The sequence below is a fragment of the Falco rusticolus genome, chromosome 9, assembly GCF_015220075.1.
Source record: "Falco rusticolus isolate bFalRus1 chromosome 9, bFalRus1.pri, whole genome shotgun sequence".
Lineage (NCBI taxonomy): Eukaryota > Metazoa > Chordata > Aves > Falconiformes > Falconidae > Falco > Falco rusticolus.
The window spans coordinates 15,165,151-15,179,423 of NC_051195.1; the positions used below are offsets into that span (position 1 = coordinate 15,165,151).

The 14,273-nt window shown below is 37.6% G+C and overlaps 1 protein-coding gene across 1 annotated transcript in view; it reads left to right on the forward strand.

Moving 5' to 3' along the window:
- The window catches only part of BICC1 (BicC family RNA binding protein 1), a 109,259-nt gene that overhangs the window by 14,226 nt on the left and 80,760 nt on the right, over positions 1–14,273 (forward strand). The window lies entirely within an intron of this gene.

Here is a 14,273-nt window from a genome sequence, read left to right on the forward strand (position 1 = left end):
AGGGTTACGTGCTGTCAGCTTCATGCTGCAGCTCCCCACTGACTTAGGTTGCTTTTGGTGTCTCTCTTTCCTGCTACCTTCTTTCTACATTGCACAAGTTAAAGGAGTGTTCATTCTCCAAGCAGAGCACTGGCTTGAGTCTAGTGGGAGCATGCCGCTTGACAGAGTAAAGCGTGGGAGAAGCGAGTGGCAGAGTTAAAGGAAAGATTTACATAGCTGCCCATGCAGGTTAGCCAGACCGGAGTTTCAGTAGAAGAGTGTAAATGCCAAGTTTTTCAGACACATAGGAAATATTTTTGTAGTGGGAAGTCTTGGGACCCGAGAGGCAAATAGAGACGTGACTAAGAGGATTATAAAAGTCCAGTAGCTTTGGATGCGCACAGGAGAGAGCTCCCTGTACGTCGTGCGGCAGCCAGACATGCTGTTCCGAGAGGATCTGCTCTTGGCGCTTCTGTTCAGCTTCTCTTCCTCTCTCTCTGTTTGTATTGTTTTATGAGAGGAGAGGAGGAGAAACCACTCACCGGCTTTGTTCTGCCTTCTTCCAGTAATGTGATGAATTGAGATCAATCGGAGCACATTCGGCATTTTCGCAGCTGGCGCACAGACGCGGGGCTGTTGCTACTTCATGCTAGTGAAGTGCAGGCTGAGGGCAGGCACGGGGAGCTGGGAGCTCACCGGGCTGCCAAATGAACGTTCAGCGTTCAGCTTTCTTCCCCTGCTCCAGCCTGCCCTTTCAGAGGGAGTGCAGCTTTGGTGAACACCTATATTTCAGTGTAGGCTTTGGTGTAAATACTTTCCTACTTACCCACCCAGGCTTGTCTTCTTTCCATGGGATGCGTTGAGTTAGGGTGGTCTAGTGCATATGTCGGAAGAGAGCTGCTCCAGCTGATCAGATCTGCTTTTACTGGAATGGAGGCAGTGGTAAGACAGTTGGGACTAGTGCATTTTCTGCTCGCAGCAGTAAAGCAAATTCAGATGCCTCAGTGCACATGGACTTCCATATTGAAAGATTTAAACAGGAGAACCATGATGTAGAACTGCTGGTTATGCATCAGTCATCATTGGTTTGCATCATTCTACTCTAAAGAGAAAGGCAACAACCATAAAATAAATTTTGTAATCATCTAGATAGTGCTAGAGATTTAAAGATCATAGCTTTGTCTACAGGTGAGTATTCACTTTGTAAGGTGGTGCTGTTTTACTGATCATCTTAATATTTTTAAATAATTTGCAAGGTAATTTAGGGAATACACGTATTTAAGGTAGGTCAATTTTAGCTGATAGTGTGATGGTAATGGTAAACTTAGAGGTTCTTATTCTGAAACACTTTAGAGTCCTTAGTACTTAACATCTTATAATTTATACTTTCTTACATTATTTTAATAATCAAAGGAATAAGAGTGCATTCTGAACAATGTCTAAGTAATTTTATATCCTGCAAAGGAGTTTAGCAACAGCAAATGTTACAATGTTATACTCCCTTCTAATTACAGAATAAAAAAAAAATATCTTTCATTGTGGTCTCTTGTAATTCCCAAGCAATATAGTCTTCTCAAACATTGTGGTCTTGGGCTGTATCTCTTTAGTTCAGGTTCAGAAATGCAGAGGCATTTTTTTTTTAAGTAGTTCATTATTTAAACTTTATTGAATTTAAAGGGATAGTACTTAGGCTTTTTTTGAGGACAGAAGAAGAGATGAAGAGGCTTGTTAGGAGGAAGACACTTTTCTAGGGGTTTTGCAACTTTTAATTCAGATTCTTTCAATGTGCTCTAATGACTGGTATCTTCTTCTGTAAACGGCAGTTACTGCCCCAGATGGACCACAGGTCCAAACTAGTATGTCGCCAGTTGCTTTTGCTCAAATACAGACCATTACCTGACTTTCTGGCAGGATCTGGTTAATTACTGCGACGTGCAGGTTGGCAGCTAACTGAGCATCCACACTGAACACATTAGGGATTTGTACTAGCTCCCTGATGCTACTTCTCTAGCAATGTAAGAAGAGTTTTCTCTTCTGGAGGAACCTCTCTAATCTGTGACCAATTGGGCTCATGCAGACACAGAGCTGGTAAGCATTTCACTGTGACAGTTTAGGCAACAGAAGCCCATGCGGGTTTTTTTCTAAAACAAAATATTTGTTCGACACCTTAAATTTGGTGATTATTTTTCAGCAAGTTACAGAAAAAATCATGTCTGTTTCTGCAAACTGGTTTTGCTAAGGTTGTGGGTTTATAGTAGCCAAGCTGTCTCATGATTTCAGGGTAGCAACTTACAGAGCTGAAAAGTATTTTATGGTTAAAGACAGTTGAGCTATAACAGGAAACCTGAATTCAACCAAAATCAAAATAAAAGAAAAAAATGCAAACAGGAAGTGTTACTTTTTTTTGGCAGCCTTAATAATAATGGTTTATGAACTCTAGAAATGGAGTAGACCATCCAAAGTTTCACCTCTGTTAATTCTAGAGATCTTTTTTATTATTATTATTATATTTTTTTTCAAAATGGAAGATTGAGATGTGCAGAGACAGAGAACCTTGTGAGCTTTTTTGACTTTCATTCTGGTCATTGCAATGTTATTCCCTCTATGTCAAGACAGTTTTGCTGTGTCTATGTGAATTCATAAATTGTTCTTTTACATGCTCGTCCTTGCAGAACAATCTACTAGTCTCAATACAACTTAAAACAATGAGGCCATGCATAGAATTAGAATTCAGCAGTGTGCCAAAAAAACAACCAACCACCACCAAATAGCCAAATTCTGGTTTAAAGGGACAACTGAAATAGTTGAAGTAGCACTGGTAAAAACATCATTAAGGAAGATGTTTAAAAACAGGCAGTAGAAGAAATTATTTTTCTGATATAGTGGAACTGTATGAAGCACAAAGATTGGAGCCACATCTGATGTGCCGTACTTGTGCTATTGCATGGAGTTGATGGTTATACTTTTGTAGTACCTTGAGCTGAAAAATCAGTAGTACTGATGGTGTTATCTTTAGAATGTGGCCAAATAAGTGTGTGTATTTCATATTTTTTATAAGGTTTGGTTTTTTTTCTTAGAATACCTGGATTTCAGTATTAGGAATGCTATTCTGAATCTTGGGTTTGCATTTCTGTGAGTATGCGGACTTAATTTGGGTTTTTTAACTGTAAAAATAGACTTGATACAAAATCACCCAGTCTTTGCTGAGAAACTGGGAAAATTCCTACAGATTAATTGCAAGTCTAGGAAGATCCAGTTAATAAAGTCGATAGTAGGAGGCTTTGCTTGATACTTATCATGTGTGAGTAGAGCTGTGTTTGCCGTTTTTCTGGAGTAGGCATACTGTAGTTGTACACTTCTTACTCTTAGTGGACATTTTCAGTTGAGGGAGGATTTTTCTGAACTTAAAATGCTCGTTTTCTCTGGTGTCCGTTGCATCTGCTGTGTGACAGCAGAGCTGAGCATCTGCTCTGCTGCTAGAGTTCTCCCTGGTGACTCGTCCTTACCCTTTCTCAATGCCTTAGTGTTACAAAATTACTGAATGAGGGCTCCTTTAAGATTTCAAGAGCTAGTTCTTATGCAAATACCTTTTGTCTGGAAGTGGAAGTTTCCAGTATGATACATTTACAAGAAAACTCCAGTATTACTAACTTTCTTCAGGTACAGTCTTCTGCAAGCCTTGAGATACTGTTTACCTCTGCTTAAAGGCTCATGAAACATGAACTTTCCAAACATTCAACAGAGGAGCTAGGCCAGCAAGTCCTCAATTTTTCTCTTTCTGCTAGTTTAAAGCTAATTCACTTTAACTGCACGAAGAAAGTACTTTTTCTGTTAGCTGGTTTGCACTGCACGAAGCTATAGTTCATGTTGTGGAACATCTTGAAGTCTGTATTATTGTAATGGAAGAGGAATGTTAGGAATCTTTTGTGGACAACTTATTTTTTTGCCGCAGAGCTTTGTGTCCTTGCTTTGGGTGGTGAAGAGTAATGACTGTGATTTCTTGTTTAATTTTTCTGTTCCTTAGTAGTAAGCGTTTTCTGATGCAAGGGATCCATGTTCTATCCTCTCCTTCCTGTCTTAAGAAGAAAAAAAAATTGTAGAGTTAGTAATTTTAGGCGAGATATGTATCCTTGAATTTCACATTTTCAGCTGGTGGCACACCCCTGGTTTTTGTTTGGTTTTGGTTTCGGGGTTTTTTTTTCTCCTGGATGACTTAGTGGCATTCTTCAGTGTTACTTCAGTCTTTGTGTAGTTTATGCAAACCTGTGAGAATACTGACCTGTGTGTTTTGTTGTTTTTTTTTTTTTCTTCTGTCCTGAGTCACTGTGTGTGAATAAGTGGGCTGAAATAGAGGTGAAGGGCTCAATATATTGAGAATGCATAATTTAAGAGGGTAGCCAGTGGAGGGTTGGTTTTTTTCTTATAATATAAAGCAGCAGCATTTGAAGGTGAAGTTGACTTGCAGAACTTCCCAGCAGTGTAAAGCTCACCCAACATCATGTGAAAGACTACCTCTATCAAGAGGGCTTGATAAAGCCTAAGGGAAGTAATGGAGGACTTAAATTTCAGATTTTTTTTTTGTGATTGTGATACTTGCCTGAATGCATTGCAATTTAGTGTTGAAAAATCATGTGGCTTGAAATAGTCATTAGAAAGAGAGACTGTTGCAGTGTGTCTACCTTTTAAGTAAACTTTATACTTTTTAATGGGGTTTTTATGTTCCTGCTATTCATTGATTGTAACTTTCTTTTAATACTCTCTTAATACAGGCTTTGGTCAAGAATGAAAACCTAAAGCAAATTTTCTCAGTATTTATTAATTGGATCTGATTAGGAACTAGAGCAAGGCATTGTTGCTTTTTTTTAAATTTTTTTTGTAAAATCAGGTAGCTAGTGTTTAGAGGAGACAGTAAGCCAAATATGAGCACATAAGGAGTATTGACCAATCTGTACTCTGGGTGGTGGTGGTGGTAGTCATCATTGTTCACCAAAATAACAAAACTGAGAACCCCTGGTTGTCAAAGAGCAAAGATGCCATTGTATTTTTACTTCCCAGCAAAACTGAGTACTCTGTTCAACAGAATTAAAGATAAACCAAACCTCAAGTGCTACTATCATTCCTTTTTTGGCTGAAGATACTACTGATGGCGATTGCAAACAAGCGTATAGACTTTTGGGTTTTTATCGATGCGTAACTTGTCTCCTTCACAGAAACGTGACCCCAGTACACGTTTATGTCAGGGAATGTGGACTTTGAGCTACTTTACTTTGCTGTCAAGTAGACTGCATTTCTTCAGGAAGGTTTGCAGTTCAAAGACCCTAGCTGTTTAGAACAAAACTGTTGTTGAATTGGAAACTATGCATTCACACAGTGTTCCTGTTTTCCCACATATCAAATACAGATACGATTGAGAATTCAAAATTATTTATTTGATTAATTGAAAATAATTAATATGTTATGCTCACTTGTGTTTTACACTGTATAAATCAAACACAGGTACTTCTCAGGAGGGAACATGGCTCTATGAATAAAGGAGTCCTTTTTCTCATGTTACGTATCTCTATCATTCCTGGCTAAAATTACTCTCAAAACCAGTCCCTTTTAGTGTTCCCTGATGATGGCTGTTTGTTGTGCTGCTTTTAGAAAGACATTTGGCTAATGTGTTTCCTTTTGCCAGGCTTATTTGATATTTAAGTTGATGTTTTAGGCTAGTTGTGTTTTGGCCTGTTAATGCTTATCTACCTGTAAAATAAAGGCATATTTTTCTGTATTTAAGTCTACTGTTGTCTGCTGCCATAGCAATCTAATCTTTACATATTATTGGATAATACTTTGCTAGGATTTTTTGTCCAACAACTGGCCTTGGTTTTGGTTTTATTCACTGTCAGGTCCTCAGAGTGACATTATGCTCCTTGGTTATAAAACATATCTTCAGAAAGTAAGGCTTTTGTACTTTGTCAGCTGAGCTTCCACAGTTAGATCTGGATATGTGTGTTAATATATTTCAGTTAATTATGGCTACTCCAACAAACGCACGTTGGTAGGTAACAGGACAAATAACAAGGTTTCAAATTAGACTTTATTTTTCTCATTGGTTAGCTGGCATTCCTTCCAAATGAGTGAGACTTTCACTTCACTTAAAGTGAGTGTTTTGGCAAAAGCATTATGCAGGCATGAAACACATGATCAGTATTTATAAAAACAGGGATGTTTTGCAAGTACATGTTGAGAGAGATGTTACACAATGTTTACATTGCTTTATACTGACAGGTGATAATGTCATTCTGCATTTAGTGATAAAGAATTATGATTCTTGTATTTGTCACCCCAATACTTAAAATCTCTGATTTGAAAGAGCTATAAGGTTTATCAGTTATTATGCACTGTATTGCAGGATGTCATTGCATATTTTTTTTGAGGAGTAGGGTGGTATGCTGCCTGAGGCACTTACCATGGTACTTGAGACTCTAAGCTTTTTGCTTTAGTAGTTAATATGAATACAAAAGCAAATGTAAATGGAGACATTAAGGGCATTGTTTATGCTGGTAAATGTCGTGTGTGGATATGCTAAATGCTTGCTACCATGTTTACCATCATTTCATCGTTCATTGTGAGATGTGCCTTGCACTGATCAGCAGACACTTAAAAATGGTAATTTGAAACACTAAGTCATGTTCAAGGTCAGTTACGAATGTTCATTATGATGTATTAAAATTTTCTGCTACAGAATAGGTTTTGATTAACTTATTTTTCCTGTGTACAAGTTACTTTACTGTGTAAACACTGGAAAAGGAGTTACTAGTTAATGTAACACAGAAGAAAAAAAAGTATTCACATAAACTTTCAGTGAAAGGTTCCGAGTTGAATAATACTTACAGAAATGGTAAAGAAAATATTTCTGAAACAGCATTACATTAAATCAGCTGCACTAACATCTTGCTACTTAATACTGTTTTTGTTTGCAGAAATATAGTATTTCTTGAGCTAAAGCTCCCACACAGGAACTGGAGGCAGAAGTAGGCCAAATATTAGTTCCTTATTTGTTATCGTTTGTTTTTCTAGATTTTGGCAGAAATCGCACATTCTTTGTTTTAATTTTTCACTTCCCCACACTTGACACTTTGTATCCTTTAAGTTTACAAGTTTCCTTCCAGTTTGTTTTGCATGAACTTAAAGGGATTTGGTATTGTATCAGCTCTTTTAAGCAGGACTTTTTGAGTCTTAACAGTGGAAAAGAGGAACTTTCAGAAATACTCAAGGTTACTAGATAAATGAGTTGTGTAACTTAGAATTACAGTCGTCTAACCACAAAACAATGCTTTCTTGTTTACTTGCGGTCATTAATTTAGCTTAAGTATTTCCTGTGCTGTATCACAAGGTTGTGTAAATCGAGTTTTGTAGAATTTCTCTGGCTTACATATTTCTTGTAAACAACAGTTTTAGAAATAGCTTTGTGTCCATAAAAATACAAATTAGCTAGCAGCGAGCTAGATACTAGTCTTTGAGATCATACACTGTAGGCAATAATTTGCTTGCCTGTAAAAAGACAGGAATCTTAGGATTCGAGTAATGTATTTTGGGCCTGTTTGTGTAGGCAATGTAAATTCAAAACAACTCTCTACTTCCTGACTGTTTCTTAAATTCCTCAGTTTAATATAGTTTGAGTAAAAGGTTCACCAATCCACAAAGGCTGGCTTTCACATCTTGTTATGCATACATTTAAGAGATGTTTATTTAGAATTAGTCTGATAGCCATAGCAGTTACGCAATTTTGCTTTTGACTGCTCAAACCTATTAGAGGTTTCATTCCTCAGCAGGATTACTTCCTGAATATTGTAAAGTGCAAATGAAGCTTTTTCACATCTTGCAAGTGTAGCAGTTCAAAGGTGTTGCCGGACTTTGCAGTCTCTCTGGAGCATTTCAGCTACCCTATGGCAGGACCTTGCCTCTAGGAGGTGGAAATCACAACGAATCTTACAGTTAATAGATCTGGCTTTCTAAAGACCCATCTGTTAAGAGGGAGGTGGGGGAAGCTTTGTATTTCCATACATCTCCTATATAGCCAGAATAAATGAAAGCGTAGCCCAAATATACATATAGGGTTTGATGTTTGAGTGATAAAGTTGGTGATAAATCTTTGTTCCCGTAGCCTGTTCATATATTCCTGTGTGTTCAGGTACTCTAAAATCTGCATCCGTGAATAATTTTTTGTCATCTTGAGATCAGCCTAAATCTGGGAGGAGTCCCCATGTGAAGATGGCTTACAGCCTAGATCAGTGCTTTAAGGTGAATGGGGGAGTTAAAACTTCTCATCAGTTTTCCACCATCCACATGTAGTCTTGGTGTGATGCACTTCCAGCATGACTGTACTTAATTTAAAAAGAGCTTTGGGGTTTTTGACAGGCAAGACTCCATAACAAGCATTGAGCTATTTGAATATATATCATTGTATTTTCTACCAAGTAAGATTTTGATTTTGGGTTGGTGGGTTGTTTTTTTTTTTAAACCTTCTGGGTAACTAACTTATGGTCTCTTTCCTTTTGACTATGTAATACGCACTGTGAGCTCAGCTTCCTCATACTTGAACTATCATGCTTTCTTGGGAGGTACTTGGTTCAAGGCAGTTTGGAGAAGCTTGTGGAATTGTAGCATCTAGGACTGTAAAGCATTAAACTGAGCAGTTCTCAAGGAAATGGTAATGAATATGTTACCTTGCTGCTTGCTTGTGTAACTTGAAATTCTGCTTTTATATGCTTTCCTTAGAGCTAGTTTGGCAAGTTTTCTGAAATAGCATTTAATAAACCCAACGCAGTATGCAACTGGTTAGTTTTTTCCCCAATTAGAAAGACTTCTTATCCCTCTGTCCTTTAGCTCTTCATTCACTGCAGAGAAAATATGTTGTAGTTTTTTCCGTAGTTATTAATGAAAAATTACCTAGAAAGTTGGTGAGAGAATGTAATTATTATTTACCTTAAGTTCGCAAGGATTTGATACCACTCTGCAAACATTTTACAGATTTACTTTGAAAATCGTGTTGGTAAATAAAAAGATACTCTACCAGTGTGAGTGCAGAATTTCCTGCGGAGCTCCGTCTTTTTGTCCAGAAGAAGGCTTTCTCCTGGCGCCAATCTAGAGCAATTTTTTTTTCTGGATATATATGTATTTGCTATGTCTGAGTCCAGTACTGTTTGTATTTGTAGCATTGCCACAGTGAAGAAGCAGATGGGCTTTCCCAAATCAAGGAACTTAACGTAGGAGATAAAACTAATGTAATTGTTTTAATTATTTTTATCTGACTCTCTAAAACTGGAATGCTTTTGCTTGTCCTAAGCTAGCTAAACACTCCACAACATTAAAGTAAAAGCTAATCAGTTATGCTTAACAGCTAATGCAGTCCACATAGAAAATAACATGATTTGAGCTGGTATGGATGCTAGGCTCCCAGCTAAATTTTACCACTGAAATGTAAACCAGTGCAGGTTTTTGTCTTGCTGTAAACTGTATCTAGAAATATTAACTATACAACATGCCATTTTTTTATTAACTCTGTATGTTTGAATCTTTTTATTTATATGTATATGCATAAACAGAGTCATTTAATGCTTTGGCAGCTGTATATAGCAGTTGTGTGAGTTAATATGGGAACTGTTCATAAGATGAAAAAAATATGTTGAAAATGTGGACATAAAAACAGCTGTGAAAATACAACTTTTTCACCTTTACCAGAAGGGTCTAGACTTCTGTTGTGCTTTGATCTTCATACCTAAACAATTACTTCATTTCCTTTGTTTCATGAAAGCAGAAAGATCTTGGTGTTGTGAGTAAACTTGAGTTTGGCAAAGTAACTTATATTGCTGGTTTTTTGTGCTGATACATAATTGGGATTCTTTGTCTAGCTAATGTATGGGAAAATACATGTCAAATAAGCGCACATTTTGTGGTGATAGATAGCTCTAAACTTGGTATATGATGGGTAATTTTCTTTTATTCAACCCACTGTCTTTACTACTTTTTAATTAACTAAATACTTCAATGTATTGCCCCAGTGCTTATGCATGTACTTATTTAAATCTCATATCTTACGCTTTTCTTGGCTTTTTAAACTTCTTGTCCTTTGCTACTTCATGCTAGTTTATAGCCCAGTTATGCTTATGAAGTATCTAAGTGGGTTTGCATTTTTTTGCATGTAAACTTAAGACTCTTGGGTTTTGATTCAGGAGGAGTGTAAGATTAAAAAAAGGATATGATTTACTAAATACTCAAAGCAACAGCTGGTATCAAGTGGTCACTGCTTCGCTAGCAGTGTTGGTAGTGTAACGCATTATAAATTGAATCTAGAAGAGTCACTCACAATCTTACCCTGAACTGGAAATCAGCTGTTCTAAATTTAACAGCCCTCTTCTGGAATTCCTCTATAGTCACATGCCTTAGAATGTGTATATTAGAATATACTAAAAATAAGGCTGAAAAGGATTTGATTAATACTTGAAATATCGATGAAGGCATTTTATGCTTTTGCATAAAATGGAATTTGGTAGGCTTGTGGTATGTATATATATTTGATAATTAATAGAACTTATTTTCATGATACCAATTACATGTTATACAATAGGTACTGAGTGCTTGACCTGACTACTAAGTACTTTGTATGGAGACCAGAGATGTGGAGTAAAAAGAATGAAAGCATCTGTGAATGGTATCTGGGAAAGAACTTACCTCTGAGGTGATCCATCTGTTTTCAGACTGATTAATACAAAATAGGAAAAGGCAGATACGCAGATTAAGGGGGAAAAACTATGCCAACCAGATGAGATGTGTGGATTTGTGAGTGTGGTCTTTTTCCTGTGAGGTGTTACCAGCTGTGTAGATGTGCAGAATCAGGGGCTCAGATGCCTAGAAAAGAATTCATAATATGTGTCCTTTAAAAACTGTGAGGCTGTTGGTGTTTGGTTTTTTTATTTTTTTTTATTCAGTTAGTCAGAAATTAAAGTGTTTTTTTGACAGAAAAAGGGGAACCTTGTGTGTGTGGTGTTCTCCAAATATACCTATTGCATTTGGGAAGCTGGAGAGTGTGAGTTGGTTAGTTTTTGGAAAAGGAAGAAACCCCCTTAATTCCAAATAATGGGTTTTGTCCCAGTCCATACATATTTGCAGAATCTCATACAACATGATGGTTCCAGATACACGCAGTGTCTTGTTGCTGTTTGAAAAGGCGTTTTTTTCCCCTTGTAGCTCAGTATGTAACCTACATTGCAACAGACTTAAACTGGTTTCCTGTATAAAGCTTTGTCTTTGACTTAATCTTGGCTTCTCTCCTGTAACTCCACATCTGTGAATGACTCATAACAAGCAGGGCCATCAGAAAAATTTTGTGTATGTTTTTATCCAAATCTGTAGGGGTTTTGTTTCTAATTTTTTTACAGGCTTGCTACATTCTTCCCTCCCATGTAATGAATCATACTGTATCTGTACATGTACCTGACAAGAAAAGTGCTTGTGGATTGAGAGAAAGTTGAACGCTAAACAAATAGAAAGAATATCCCCAGCCATCAATCTGCTGAGAGCAGAGCTTTCGTATTTGGCAGTTGTCCTCTGTCAGCCCCTGAGGCACTTCTGATATTATCCTTTCCTTTCCTCCTGTAAACAGCAAGTTCTGTTAAATGGATACTCTGGCTTGAGGGCAGAGGTGGATGTGTTGGGCACTGGCAGCAACAGAGGTTCTGCCTCCTGAGGCATTCAAGGGCTTTTTTTGAGCCTTCACGGCATCCAGTGACTCAAGAAGGCAGCCCTGTTGCCAAGCTTTTCAGAAAAATGTCAAGCTTTACATCTCTTCTCTTACTGTTACGTGAATGTTTTGACTCATTTCCAGATGTGTGACAGCATGGAGGTAGCTCAGTCAGCTGTCCTGTCCCTTCTGGAGTGTTTATGGTGGCTCGGCTGCGTGGAAGAGGAAAACTGCTAGAGACTAAAAGATGGGTCCTTGTCTTCCATCTTTTCTTCTAGGTGAACAACAGTCCCAAAGTTCAGTGTGAGTTCAGTACATGTCAGCTTATGTGCTAATAACAAAAAGGGATTCAGCTGAGGTGGGCAAGATGAAAGCAGGGCTGGAATGGCTTAACCCTACCGTATTGGTTTGATCTCCTCCCTTGTGTCGGGGAGTAAGCGTACAGTAATGGAAAAGTCAGGTGCTGGCATAAGAAGCTTTTCAGTGCTGTGATGAGAAGTATTTTATAACAGCAGCGGGTCATATGGGATATTGGTGAGATTTTCCTACAGCTACCAGAACAGCCCTTCTCCAGCTGTCTGCTCCAAAACTACTGCCTCTCTTTGGATCATGGGCCAAGGGAATTGATACTATCTAGGCTGTTTAACGTGGGGGAGTTTTTTTGCTGACTTCATGGCTGGCCCCTGACTGTTTCTGTCAGTTCTGTTGCTACAAAGGATTTGGAACAAATTAATACAATGTGACAATTGTTCCTGGCCAGCCTGTCATTCTGATCACAGGTTCCCAAATTTTCTGAAAAACTGAAATGCAGAAAGGCCTGTCTGAAGGCAGGGACACAATTAAAGAACTCGTTGAATAAAATAAGAAAAGCTAAACCACCTCATTTTTCCTCTCCACCTCTCAGCAGAGGTGACACTTCTTGGATGTGACTCCACTTTGCATCTTGGAGGGCTGCTTGGCCAAGGAGTGTAGGAAGACTGAGGTAACAGAATATTTACTTTTATAGATTTAGGTAGCAAAAAGATTTTATGAGCATTAGAATGATTAATTCTATTCCCTTTTTAGTACAGTATCCAAAATATTCTCAACAAATGCTTTTCTCAAAACTGGGGAGAAATACTGGCGCGGGGCACAGTGCATGAATCCACTAACTATAATATTTTAATCAGGCTTCACTCATGATAGTAGTTGTGCATCTTAATAAAGCTGTCTCACGCTAATTGACAGTGTTTCATAGTTTTGCTTTTTAAAAACTGATTATCAGTAGCACAGGTACAAATTCTTTGTGTCCTTAAGAGAAAGTAGAAGTAGGTTCAGCATATCAATAAACTTCAGCTACTACAATATTTAGATGCTGGAAAGCTGTCTTCATCCATTGATCAAAATGGAAGAAAAATGATGCTTATTAAAAATTCAGATTATAGTAATACGGGAATCTCTTGGTGAAAAATTATCAAAAATTAAGCCTCTGTTCTTGAAAAGAAACGTTTTCACAAAGCAAAGGAAACCTCATTTTGCTCATAATAAGTATATTCTCTGATTTTGTATACTATATCTGAAACTTTAATGGTGGTGTTTAACTCCTAGTGATAAGAAATAATTAAAATTATAAGTTGAAATTTAACTTGCCAAAGCTTACAGTAATGTAGCAACTGTTCTTGTTTCAGAAGAATATCCAGTATTTTCTATGACCAGCAGCCCTCTGTTTGGGATGCCCCGTCTTGATTTCTTTCTTCCTTTGAATTGAATTCTCATCTCTTCATTACAGCCTGGCAGCTAGCTGCATCTTCTGCATGGATATTCTCCTATAATTTTAACCTTTTACAATACAATTAAAGTGCTTACAAACTTTTAATTGAATCTTTGCATTTCCTTGAGGCTTCTTATGCTTTAAGGAAAAGTCTAAGTGAAGTTTTGGGTTTGGTGTGGTTCTGTGTTTTTTTTTTTTTTACTTCAGTTGAATTTTTACTAGCTAGGGAATTTCCAACAAGCCCTCTGCTGCTCCCAGAAGCAGGGGAATTGATTTTAATCTGTCAGTCATTGAAATCAAGAATTCAGAAGGGTTTTTTGAAGAAAAATGCAGGAAATATAGTGACTTCCAAAGACACGCTTTGTTCTTTGGTTTATCCAGTTATGGTTGGGCAGCTGGGTATTCTAAGGAAGAAGAGGCTTTGGTTTCAGCCTAGATTGTGGCAGTAAGAAACAGAAATGTCTGAACAGGCTCTAGAAATGCTAGCGTGAAACTCAAGTTGGTAAAAGTTTGGATGAAGCAAGAGGAAGTTGATAACTTCAGCTAGAAACATCAGCTGGTCTATCGACTGTATGCAATAGCAGAAGTCCTTGAATGGATCAGAAGGGATGACATACGAGACTTCCAGGAATGTTTTACCCAGTATACTAAAATAGAGTGGAAGAATCAACTTTTGCAGGGTTGGGAGAGACTGCCAGTAATCGTTTTTGCTTTTTGACCTCTTCTTGACTTATGACTGCAGTTCTACCATAGCACTCCTAATCAAGCTGGAAAGGGGAAATTTTTGTTACTGGGGTTTCCTGAAGCAAGGAAAGAGAG